Consider the following 12,633-nt stretch of genomic DNA (forward strand, 5'->3'; position numbering starts at 1 on the left):
AAAAAAAAATTCCTATGAAGGCCTGTTAGACAATGCTCTAGTATCACAATGAAAAGACATGCAATCATATTTTGCCTTATTTCCAAATTTTGGATATTTTTTTCAACAATATAAAATTCTTTCATAGTCTTATAAATCAACCATTTTCTACTCTTTATTTGTTCCCAATCTCTAACATTTTGAAGTATTTAATTCAAGCTTAGACTATAAGAATCTCTAAATAATAAAGGTTATTAATTTTATCCCTTACAAATTTTGACAGGTAGAGATAGGGCTTTTTCCAAACCTTTTTCTCTGATCTCATCAAGAGATATTTGTGCAGTAAAAATTATTTCTCTACTCTCTTTCTAGTTCTCTGTCTTACTTCTCCTGCAACTCAAGTCTTGACTCTTGTACAATATTTGCACTCTTAAGGTAAGTTTTTATTTTTCCCACATTGAGCTAATTTATTTTTTCAAGGCACTAATCTTACTGATGATTCTTTTTCTTACTTTCTCTTAATATTGCCTCTTTAAAATAAAATGCATAAAAAATTTAGTTGCATATTTAATATCTACTTATCATAAAATAAATATGCAGTGATTTTAACTTCCATCTTTATTTAATGAGAAATTATAGTCTCTTATATAGCTTCAAAGAAATATGATGATGATGATGGTGTTGATGTTGATGCTTAACCTCAATAGAGTACTCAGAGTTTATCAATGCTTTCACTTTCCATGTCTTATTTAATTCCAGTCAATTCTCCCTACAAGGCTGATAGATGGAAGAGGCAGATGGATCCTCTTTAAAAAGCCAATAACACTGAAGCTTACGAATAAGTGATTTTGCAACTTTACTAGTAAATTCTAGATCCACTAATAAAATATAACTTTCTCTGAATCCACATTCTATCCACTTTCTAGTATGTCACATTCTGTGAAAGTACTTTGTAAACTGCAAACTGCTATACAAATGTGCAGGGTTATCAATACCACATTTATTATTTCTTCCTTTTTGTCTATCCCTATACTTAACTCAGCAGAAAGAAGTTAATAAGACATGTTTTTATGGGTGGAGTGTATATGAGGCTAAAAGTTAAGTGTTCCACTTAATTAGCTAATCAAGTAAATTGGACTTTCCAATTTATGAAACTATAACTAAAAATGCAAGCCCTGATACTACTGATACCTAGCCCAAGTTGTTTATATAAGGAGTAAAATGGGTCTACCAGATGACTCAGCAGACCACTCCTTGGAGAGACCCTTATGTGAAAGAGGCTTTTCCCACTAGACAGCATGTCCTCTTTATAAGATTTGTGGTAGATTATATAATTTCTGAGTGATTTAATAGATTTCATAAAGGAAAAATCTAAATGGTGTTTGACTGTAAGGAAAACAAAACAAAGAATATAAAGCAAAGCCATTCTAAATTGCAATTAGCATAGTAATCACTGCCATCTTCAGCAGCAGGAAAAATTTTGACTCTGTTAAAATGAGGATCTAGCTTTTTCTGCAAACATGGTGTTCTATAGCTCATCTTTAGCTTGGCATTTACTGCTGGGATTACTGTAGGCAACCAGCTGTTCTCCAATATAGGGAAGGAGGCCAGGACTCAGTTGGAAACAATCGAAGACTGAAATCCTGCTGTTTAAGAATAAGTGAGCTAATAAGAACTTGCTGTATTAAAAAAAAAAAAAAAAGGAAGAAGAAGTGAGAATCAGAGAATAAAGAAAACTTCAAAGAGTTGCTGTGAATCAATACATGGACAGTTTTGAATGAGTGACTGGGTTTTTATCCTCCTTCCCTCTGGACTGTACTTAAGCTGTATTTAATAACAGATCAGGCATTGGCATTTATAAAGCTAGTTTGTATTGAGTTTGGAAGTATAAGAAAATTCTATTACTTATTTTTCAGAAGAAAAATTAAACTCCAGAGTTTTTAGATTTTAAAGTTTAGAGTAAGCAAAATCGGATTATAACAAACAAATTTTTACTCCCTAATTATGCTCTGGTTATCCCACTTTTTGTTTTTACTCATCTTCTTATCTCAAACTCAGTCATTCTTAACTTTTTATTGTGACACTGACACCTTTGAGAGTATGAAGAAAACTATGGTCCATAACCTTGGGAACAAATGCATAAACACATAAAATTATATAATTAGTTTATGAGTCCCTAGAATCCTATCATTTAAACCCAGATGAAGAAACTTTACCCCACCGGTAATGTTCTTTTATCCTCTGCCTGTCAAAATCCAATTCAAGTTTCAAAACTCAATTCAATATGCCACTCCTGAGAAGTCTTCTCTATTTCTATTCCTCCATGCAAGTTGACATTTATTATCCCCTCCATTATGCTTATACCTTTATTACAATCATTTATTCATTTTTCTTACGTTTTCTTCCTTCTTTCAACATTTATTTATTAAATAAGCATCATAAAACTGAAATGAATAAAACAATTTCTGCCCTCAAGGAACTCTCGCTTCACTGATGAGACTTATACAAATGTGTGATCATGTGAGATAAGTGCTTGTATACAGTGCAGGAAATGCAATGAGAGTACTGTGAAAAGGATGCCCAATGTTTCTTGTAAATATACTGCACCTTATTTATGAGAGTTTTGCAATTTACTAAAAACTCTCCAACAACTCATCTTCATTTAATATTCCCAACTTTGTCAGCTGCAATATTATTAACAATTAAATTTTACAGTTGATAAAATAAATTCAGAGAAGTAAAAAATATTACTCAGAATGACCCAACAGGTAATTAATGAAACTGGGATTCAAAGTAATGTCTTATGACTCCAAAGCCAGTACTTTCTCCCATACTATGCTATATTTTTAGGATGGTTGAAGTTAGTGTAAATCATGTGTCCATTTCCCTACTACATTATAAGGTTCTTGGATTAATATAACATATCTTTTTCAGTTTATATTTTCTCTCTCTCTCTCTTAATTTCTTTCTTTCCAGCAAAAAAAAAAAAAAAAAAAAAAAGCCACCATATATATGGTTGGTACTTAGTGAGACGTGTTTGTACTGAGTTTCCAGTTTGTATTTGTCCCAATGTACTTGACTCAATCTCCAGTTGGGAAAGTAGAGGTGTGAACTAATTTTATGAAGCTCCTACAATGTAGCAGGCACCGAGCTATGCGCTTTACATGTATTACATCATTTCATTCCAATACTGAAACTTAAAGGTAGGGCTTTTGATGTTCATTGTAGATGGGGAACTTAAAACTTCAAAAACTAAGTAATATGTCTAAAGGCACAACATTTATAAACGCTTATGCTAGACAATATATTTCTGCTTAATGTTGCCTGATGGGCCTTTTGTATGCTTTCAATGATTATTTAGATGGATTTCTGTTTTTGAGAATAATGTAAACATTAACTAAAGAGTGATCCAGAACTGGGATTAAATTTATCCAACAAGTTATTCAACATAAATATACTGACTGCTACTATGTTTCAGGCAGTTTTCAAGATAATGTGGATATAGAAATGAATAAAATGAGTATTCCTTTTCCTCAAGAGAATTTCCATTCTAATAAATAAATAATAATCAAATATATAAGTAAATATGTATGTCATGTGGTGACAATCAATGCAATGGAGATAAAGAAAGTAGAATATGGGGTTTAGGAAGTGTGCAGGGGAGAAGTTACCATTTTATATAGGTGAAGTTTGATTAGAAACCAGATGTGAAAAAAATAATCCATATGAACGTCCAGAGAGAGTGTTATAGTTAGATTATTTTACAGTTTCTATAATTTCAGTTTAAACATTTTTCTAATAATTTTGGAATTCAAGATTGAGATCTTACTGATTATTGACACAGATGCATGTGCATCTTTATTTTTAAAGGAAGAAGCTTGCTGTCAAAAAATAAATTCAAATTTTTTCAGTCCTTCTAAGTCATCCAAATCATTTTTAAAAGTCAATTTAGGCTTGTTATTATTATTATTTTTCTTCTTGAAATTTAAAAATAATCCTAAAATGCAATTTGAAAATTCCTCCAAACACACATTGTGACCCACTCACAACTGTCTAGACATTCACTTGCTTCATTGTCCATATACAGAGCACATTTATATACAACTCCTTTGGGCCATATAAGAAGACCGAAATGTGATTCGTGCTCCTGTGTAGATTACCATCCAGTAGGAATGATAACCCAGCACTTGAAAAACTACTGTAAAAGTCCTGCTATAAGAGCTATGGATAGTTAGGGAGTTTAGGATTGACATGTACACACTGCTATATTTAAAAGGACCTACTTATAGCACAGGGAACTCTGCTCAATACTATGTAACAACCTAAATAGGAAAAGAATTTAAAAAAGAATAGATACATGTATATGTATAACTGAATCAGTTTGCTGTACATCTGAAACTAACACAACATTGTTAATCAACTGTACTCCAATATAAAATAAAAAGTTAAAAAAGGAATAAAAAAAGAGCTATACAATAAAGAAATCTGAGGGCAAAAAAAAAAAATTTCTAATGGAGGAAGAAATAATTCAAAAAAGAGAAGGCATTTCTACTGGCACTGGAAAATCAACAGAATTGTATAAAGCAGTGTGGGTGAAGGCATTATAAGCAGACATCAGCAGATGTCAAGGCATGGAGGTGAAAAGAGACAGCCTAAAGAGAAGAGTGAGTAGTTTGATGTGGTTTGGGCATGGGTATTTAAGTGGTGGAAAGAGATGCATGATGAGATGTGGCCAAGTGTAAAGTGATATAATATTGGAGATCTTTGAGGACCTTAATTTTAGTATCAATCCATCAAAGCCAGACAACTGCCTGAATAGGTCGAACACATTTCCAGGATGCGAGACAGTTGGAGTGATTCTTGAGCTTGCTGGAATCTTGTGAGACATTACTAATGGGGTGGACGGGACACAGCGCCTGGCTGAGCTGTTTGCCCGGCTGAAATTAACTGTTTCATTCCTGGAAGAGTGTGGCAGACCATAAGTTTATCCAAATAACATTGAAGTTAGTTGAAATAATTTTTTACAAAGTAATTACAGCATTCTAACCATTCTACTGGTCTCCTCTGAGCAATGTGCATGTGCATACACACATAAAATATACACAAACATACATATATGTAATTGCCAAAATTCATCATATTGGTTATATGTAGAGAGGGTATGCTTCAAATGACTACAAACATAGTGCAAAAAGAATCTATTCAACAAAGAGACAAAAAATATAATTTTTTTTTTCATTCTTAGAAAAAATTACCCAGAAAAAGATACCCAACAGTTCAGTTCTTAGCAGGTATGCCGTGGCACATTATTGTACAGCAAGCCCTTCGCAAGTGTTCTATAAAATTTAGATCAATGTGCAAAATTTATTTTTTCAGCTTAATATAACTGACAATATCTGTCATACAGAATATCGATCTTAGCAGGCTTTATCACACAAGGTGTCTTACAACTGATGAGTAAGGAACGCAAGTGGAGGCTGGCACTCTGACAGTAAAGAAAGATCACTTTAGTGAAAGATGTGAACATTTTAAAGGGGAGCCTGAGAGTAATACGGAGTTTTATTTAAACAGAGGCACAATATGGAAGAGCAGATGAGTGAATTGTGTGGTTCCTGGAAGAGCTTTTGTAGACACTGAGAGACATTGTTATTTTTTTATAGTGATTGTATCATAGTAACTGTTGACTCGTTTGGTGCTGACTTGGGTCTTTAGCATCTTCAGGTGGGTGCTGCCACAAATTCTAGTATTAGAAAGTGTGTCGTGACACCCAAAATGTTGATGACACCACTCTTTTAACATTTGGGATTAAGGCGTAATTTACTCATCTCTTGAGAGCTTCAACAAGGACAGGTGAAGAAAAAAAGTTTGCCAATTAGTGCATCACTTGAAGCACTGTCATAATTGTTCCCTGGTTGATGCACTAACATCTGGGTTCTGTATTGAAGCATCTGAGTTCAAATTTCACAAGTATATTCAAATTCTCAGTGGCTTAACATAATAAAAGTGTATTTCTCACTCCTTTAATAGTCTAATGAAGGTAGGAAGTGAGCTGGGGAGTCTCTTCTGCATAACTTTATTCAGGGATTTAGAGTCATTCCATTTTATATCTTTGCCATCCCAGTGGGCCTCTGAGGGCTCTGCTGGGTGCTTTCCCTTAAACCAAGAAACAAGGGACAGAAGAGAGAGAGAGGATTCACAGAGAATCCCATGAGAATAGTTTTAGTAGTTATAGGCCAAACCTAGAAGTTAATATATGACCTCTATATACACTCCATTGGCCAGATCTCAGTCATAGATGCCTACCTAACTGCAGAGGAGTCTGAGAAATGCAGCTTAGCTATGTGGCAAGGGGAGAAAAGGTAAAAGGATTTGCTTGCACCAATTTATGGTCAAGGAGTATGGCCACTTCCATAGGACTCTGAGATCTAGAATACTGGGACTAAAACATACTCTACTCTGAACTGGTCAGAGTTTTGTTAAGTTGTGGCTAGCCTTCAGATGGTTGCTAACAGCCCAGAAAGGGCCCTGAGGAAATCTACCAGGGTGACGAGAGGCAAACAAAAGTACAACATACATGATGAAGAGCTGAATACACAGGATTCTTAGCACTGGGAGAAAAAAACTAGAAAGGCTAGCATGTAGAAGAAGTATTGGATTTAATACATGGGGCTTTTAATTCTGAAGTTGTAAACAGTGGGTAAATATTCCAGAAAGATAGATTTGATGAAAGCTGCATAAAAATAAAAGATGTATAAAGGTCAAACTATTGCGTTGGAGCTTATAAAGCTCTACATCATTGCAGGTTGGAATTTGTCATCAGGTTTGTGTGGTGAAGGTGGCACTAGATGGAACATTGCACCAACCAATCTCTTAAGTCTTTTCTAAGCCTGAAATTCTAGATTCTGGGACCGATTTTTAAGCTGTGGTTCCTTGCTGTAAATCTTGACCAAAGATGATTGCTGCAAACATCTTCCCATCCCTTTAAATCTGACAATTATTTAAACGCATTATCCCCTACCTCGTACCATTTATTTAACATTACAATAAAGATGTCCCATTTTATTTGAAATGTTTTAGAGTTATTTTAAAATGTCAGCCAAATCATTGTCCTGTCTTTAGTTTTATGTTTGGAATAACAGAAGGAAGAACTTGGCTTCCTATAATAAAGAATGGCCCTATGTGATTTCAAGAGGCAATTCATTTGTGGGCTGGCTGTCAGCATTCTGCAGCTGGATATTCAGTGCTTCCTGTATTGTGGGAGAGACTAGGGAACCCAAAATGACCTGGCAGCGCTCAGGGTGATCAGTTTTCTCAGTGAAGTTGTCTTCAATCCAGCAGCCGTCTCCAAAAAATCTTTCTAGCTGCTTAACTTTTCAAGGTTTGATTCCATATCCCAATATCTTATACTTTGCAAAGTTTCTGATAAACCTGTTTGTTTTTTTTTTCTTCCAAGGTATTGCATTACCTTTGTGAAACTGAATATTGATCCCTTTCACTCAGATAGTTTTGAAGTCAAGGACAATTCTGAGCCTTGGGTCCTGGTTTAAAGACACAGTATATAATTTTACATGTCTTCTTGGACACTCGCCAGTGGATTTAGATTTTGTTATCAGTGCACCTAGTTTGGAGATTGGTTTGTCATATGTCATTTTAAATATAAATTCTCATGTACCAAATAGCTTCTGAGAAGGTGAATCAGAATGAGTTGGATTTTTTAACATTTATTTAGGCATTAAAAATTCTTAGACTATGACCAGCCTTCCAATTAATATCAAATATCTTTAGTCCCCTTTGAGGACCTTAAATCTTCAAAATCAGCACAAAATCGGGTTGTACTGGTGGAAGCTTAAGATTAAAGGGACTAAGGCTACTTTTTGCATTCACAGCATTATGCCGTGTAATAAACTGGTAAGGCATGGGCACGGGGGGGAGGGGAGTGTTAAATTTTACATCATAATTGTGGTTGAGTTGTGATATTTTTCTGAATGTTATACAACTATGAAATTATTGATAAGATGTTAGAGGAAAGGTACCTCTTGTACATATTGCAGAAAGCCTATGGCATAGTCTACAAAGCAATTTTTCAGTCTATATAAATAACTCAGACGGCAGCCATCTCACAGCTTCCAAGGTAGCTCATTACTGTGTCAGATAACTGAAGTCTTAGAAGGCTATTCACATTTTAAACCGAATTCTACTGTAGCTCATTCTGTCCCCTAAGGCCACACAAGACAATTTATAATTTTCTATCCAAATAATAGATTTGCAGGAACTGAAAGGCTGTAATTAATGTAGATTAGTGCAATTTATTTAAAATAGTTACTACATTATGAATTAACTATGATAACCTATTAAAAGTTTAAAAAAAACTGGAAACATAGCTTGAAAACATCTTTGTAGCCTGTAGCATGGTGTGGTTGCATCTTCTGTAAGCTCTAAAGGCAGTTCATAAATTAAATTCGTGGATGATGCAACTGCTATATTTCCATTGAGGAGATAAATAACAAAATCTGGGTACAACTGCCTATGTTAAAGAAGGGTAATTTTTCTTTAACTTTCAGTATACTTTCTTTACGACACTAAAGATTTACTGTTTTTTAAATCTTTCTTTCTCTCTCCCACTCTCTCTCCCTGCCTCCTCCTCTTTTTTCTTCATTCTTTTCTGAGTTATAGCTCTGCTCTTTTCCTTTATGTTTGACCCAAATGCAATCAGAATCAGAAATTTTGCCTCTCCTTTTAGTTTACATTCTGAATTGTTAAATGGATGAATGAATCAATAAATAAATGTCCCATGAAGGTCCAGAACATTGGCTTCATAGCAAGAGTTCCTTCACTTTTCTTCTCTTCATTTCTGTCCCAGGATAGTTTGCCTTTTTACCTCAAATATGGTAGCTTGGCAACTCATGTACGTATCTTTCCTTTAAAGATCGCTGACCTATTCTGAGTAATAAGAGTCCCCAGTGGCCAGAGAACCTGTAATGGAAAACCACTTGCTGGGAAGCCTTTTGAGCTGAATGTTCTCAGAATTTTGATGAAGACTTTTATTCCTTGGACACCAGGCACACCCTGACTTCAGTCCCAGAATCAGCTTCTGTAGGTGGGTTAAGTCACTGAGTGATCTGCTCCCTGTAGGTACACATTCTTTGAGGTGTTAAATGTTGTGTTTGATCTTTGTGGTGCAAATCATGAATTTATAATGTATAAAAACCATTTGAATTATGTGATGACTCAGCCTCAAGTAGTCTGAATAATTTTTATTCTTATTAAATTTTAAAACTTAACACAAAACAGACCATCATCTGCCTGCCATAATATAGTAGGGTCATTATGTTTTTTGTGTGAAAAGGAAGAGAATAAATATGTGAGATTTCTCACATAAAATAAAATCTCTTATTATTAACTTTTAGACTTTTTTTACATGTTTTCTTTCTGAATAAAACTTCAGGTAAAAGAGTTGATATTGATACCAATTAGATAAAGTTTAATCTGTGTCTCTTTGCGGTGGTCAGTATTTCACTGATATGGTTATATAAAATATCTTGCTGTAACCTTGTATAGTACATTACATGATAATCAAATTGAGATTTCCTTCTGTGGACACTGTCTCCCAAGACATTTTATGTACTCTGTCAAGACTGTTAAGCACTGACATTTCATATTTACCCTGAAGAGTGATATTTCCAATTCTGCTTATTCTTTTGAGAATTTATTGCAGCTCATGTAGAGCAGTTGATTGTCATCAAACACCTTGCAAAAGTGTTGATGTGAAAGTTAGAGGGAAGGACACAGAAAAAGATGGATCAATGTGACTCTGAAAGAGAGACTATGAAAATAACCCCGGTCAAAATTCTCAGCATCTTCTTTAATAAAGAAATTGCAGCTGGTTAAATAAGCTGGGACGAAGTGAGAGAGTGGCATGGACTTATATATACTACCAAATGTAAAACAGATAGCTAGTGGGAAGCAGCCGCATAGCACAGGGAAGTCAGCTCGGTGCTTTGTGACCACCTATAGGGGTGGGATAGGGAGGGTGGGAGGGAGGGAGATGCAAGAGGGAAGAGATATGGGAACATATGTATATGTATAGCTGATTCACTTTGTTATAAAGCAGAAACTAACACACCATTGTAAAGCAATTATACTCCAATAAAGATGTTAAAAAATATATATATATATTTTTAGAACTCTTTTTGCCACACATGCAAAAAGAAATGTAGTCTTAAAATAAAGATAAGAAGTTATTAAATTCTAAGCCCAGAAACCAATCCCAAGGCATCTTGATCCATTAGTAGCTTAAATTATATGATACTTTTTGAGCATCAAAGTCTCCAAATAGTACCTAATAAGCTCATGAAAGTGGATTGTAGAAGTGGATTGTATATTCACATCCAGATACCAGGACAAAGGTAAGTCATAGACCAAGATGATTTCTGAGCTGAAAGATCTCGATGTAGGACTAGTTGCCAATCTTTAAGTTTTTACTTGTATACAAGATATTTATCATTTATTAACTCTATAAAAATTAAGTGGTTCTTCCATCTGGATGCAATTTAAAACTGTTAAAAGTATTTCCATGTTGATAAACAGGCACAGGCATTCGTAAGACCAAGTATTTATACCTTCTAATAATATCAATTTTTTGTGTGTGTGGGTACCTTTAACTTTTATTATAAAATAGATTTCTTTAGCATCCATTATGGAAAATTTCAAATGTACAAAAGTAGACAGAAAACCCAGCTTCATCAGTTATCAATTCCTGAGCAATCTTGTTTCACCTCCAGCTCATTTTCTATTTGTCGTATTCTCAAAGGCTTCTCACTTGGCCAAGTGAATTATTTTGAAGGAAATCCTTTCAAGTAGTTTTTGCTTGTCTGTTTGTTTGTTTGTAAAATATAAGTTATCTTTAAATAAGACTACTATATAAATAAGTCTGATCATTATAGATTTTTTAAAAATGTGTTTCTTAAAATAGTTTTACAGTGGTCCTGCTCTAGTTTAACACCTGTCACAGATTAAGGCAATATTGTCAAAAATGTCTTTTTCCCATCAGTGAATAAGTAAATAAAGATGTGGCAGATGCTAGAAATTCTCAGAACAAACGCAGAGGCGAATTTCATCAACAGACTAATCAGGAGACGTGAAGGCTGATGAGAGCTAAAATATTAAGATGTGATCAAGATGAGGGCATTTTAAAAATTAAGATATTCTTGGAAAAGTGAGTAAAAAAGCTCCCCACTTAATTCTGAGAAAATGCAGATAAATTACAGTTAAGATGTACATCGTGTTCTATTGGCAGTAATTTTGCAGGGAAACAGTCTGGCTCCAGCAGCAACGGGGAATTAATGAATCTAATGGGAATCTTGGCCTATTGAATTCTCACCTTCAGTCTTTGGTTAACCTGCTGCTTGGAGCCTACCTGTTCTTCAGTTTTCTCTGGAAAAAGAGGGATGCTGCTGCTGCTTATATATTCATGTACATTAAAATAGTTTGGGTTATTACTCTTGGTAGTAATTTGCATCATTCTTTATAACTCATAAAATACATCCATTTCATTTTCAAAATAAACCTAAACAAGTAAGGCATGTATGTTTCCCTCTGTGACAAAGTACCAGAGGCTGAGAAAGTATGTAATTTACCAAAGGTAAATAAGGAGGAGGACTGCAGAGCCAGTACTTGAATTCCCACCTTCTGATTCTAGTTCAAGACTTATGATAGCGCACTGCTGCTGTTGCTACTATGGAAAGGTAGTCGATAGGCTCTTTCTACCATAGAAAGACGGCAAAGCCATGGTTTTTATGTCTGTCAGCCCCTCTACTGCTTTTGTTCAGTCCCAGAAGGCCAACTCGTTACATTTTGAAAAGTTTACAGTGTCAGCCACACATATGAGCAGAATCACTCCACCAAAATGAGAAATTCTCCTCTAGGATGTACAAATAGGACCTCAGCAGGATAGCAGCTGAAAAGGAAAGGAGAAAAAGCCTTCAGGCTACAGGCAGGTTGGTAAATTAAGGTGGTATCTAAGAAACACAGTGGGGTGTGTTGGGACTTGAGCATGACTGCTCACTGAAGCATTTAATGGAAGAGAGTAACAGATTGCTCAGCCCTGATTACAGATAAACCAAGATTTTAAAAGGCCATTACAGAAGCCTATATCTTCTTTTACTGAAAAAAAAAATGATGTTTCCCTAAAATGCAATAAAAAAAATCCATGTCTTAAATGATGCCCAATTCTTGAGTAGGGGATGAGAGTTGGGGTTAACATAGCCATGTTTCCTATTCTGTCACTCCTTATCTATCAAAGGAAACTCCATGGTGCTGGGCTTAGCATTTGTGTATGCAGACAAAACATTGTGTTTATGTAGACAAGCTTGAAATAAAGGAGCAAGGCACACTGAAGTTTGAGAGACAGCTTATTATTAAAGAGAAAATACTGGGCTGAGAGTCCTCTTCTAGCTCTGGTTCTGCCCCATTTCTGCTTTTACTGTGTGACTTGGGTTATTCAATTCAGTTCATCTAATTGTCATAGGGCCCCAGCTATATTAGACACTAAAGGGATAAAATTATGACTAACCACCATTAGAAGGGTCTTAAGATTGAATAAGAAAATTAAGGCAATTACATAAATAACTTTAATATACATGGATTAAGGTAAGT

At 34.8% G+C, this 12,633-nt stretch overlaps 1 long non-coding RNA gene across 1 annotated transcript in view; it reads left to right on the forward strand.

Moving 5' to 3' along the window:
* Positions 1 to 10,146, forward strand: part of LOC309629405 — a 65,614-nt gene extending 55,468 nt beyond the window's left edge. Inside the window, exon 2 of the long non-coding RNA XR_014245059.1 lies at positions 352 to 10,146. This is a non-coding gene — a long non-coding RNA (uncharacterized lncRNA). The remainder of the gene's footprint in view (positions 1 to 351) is intronic.
* The last annotated feature ends 2,487 nt before the right edge of the window (positions 10,147 to 12,633 follow it).

The sequence above is a fragment of the Balaenoptera borealis genome, assembly GCF_965194805.1.
Source record: "Balaenoptera borealis genome assembly, chromosome: 5".
Taxonomy (NCBI): Eukaryota; Metazoa; Chordata; class Mammalia; order Artiodactyla; family Balaenopteridae; genus Balaenoptera; species Balaenoptera borealis.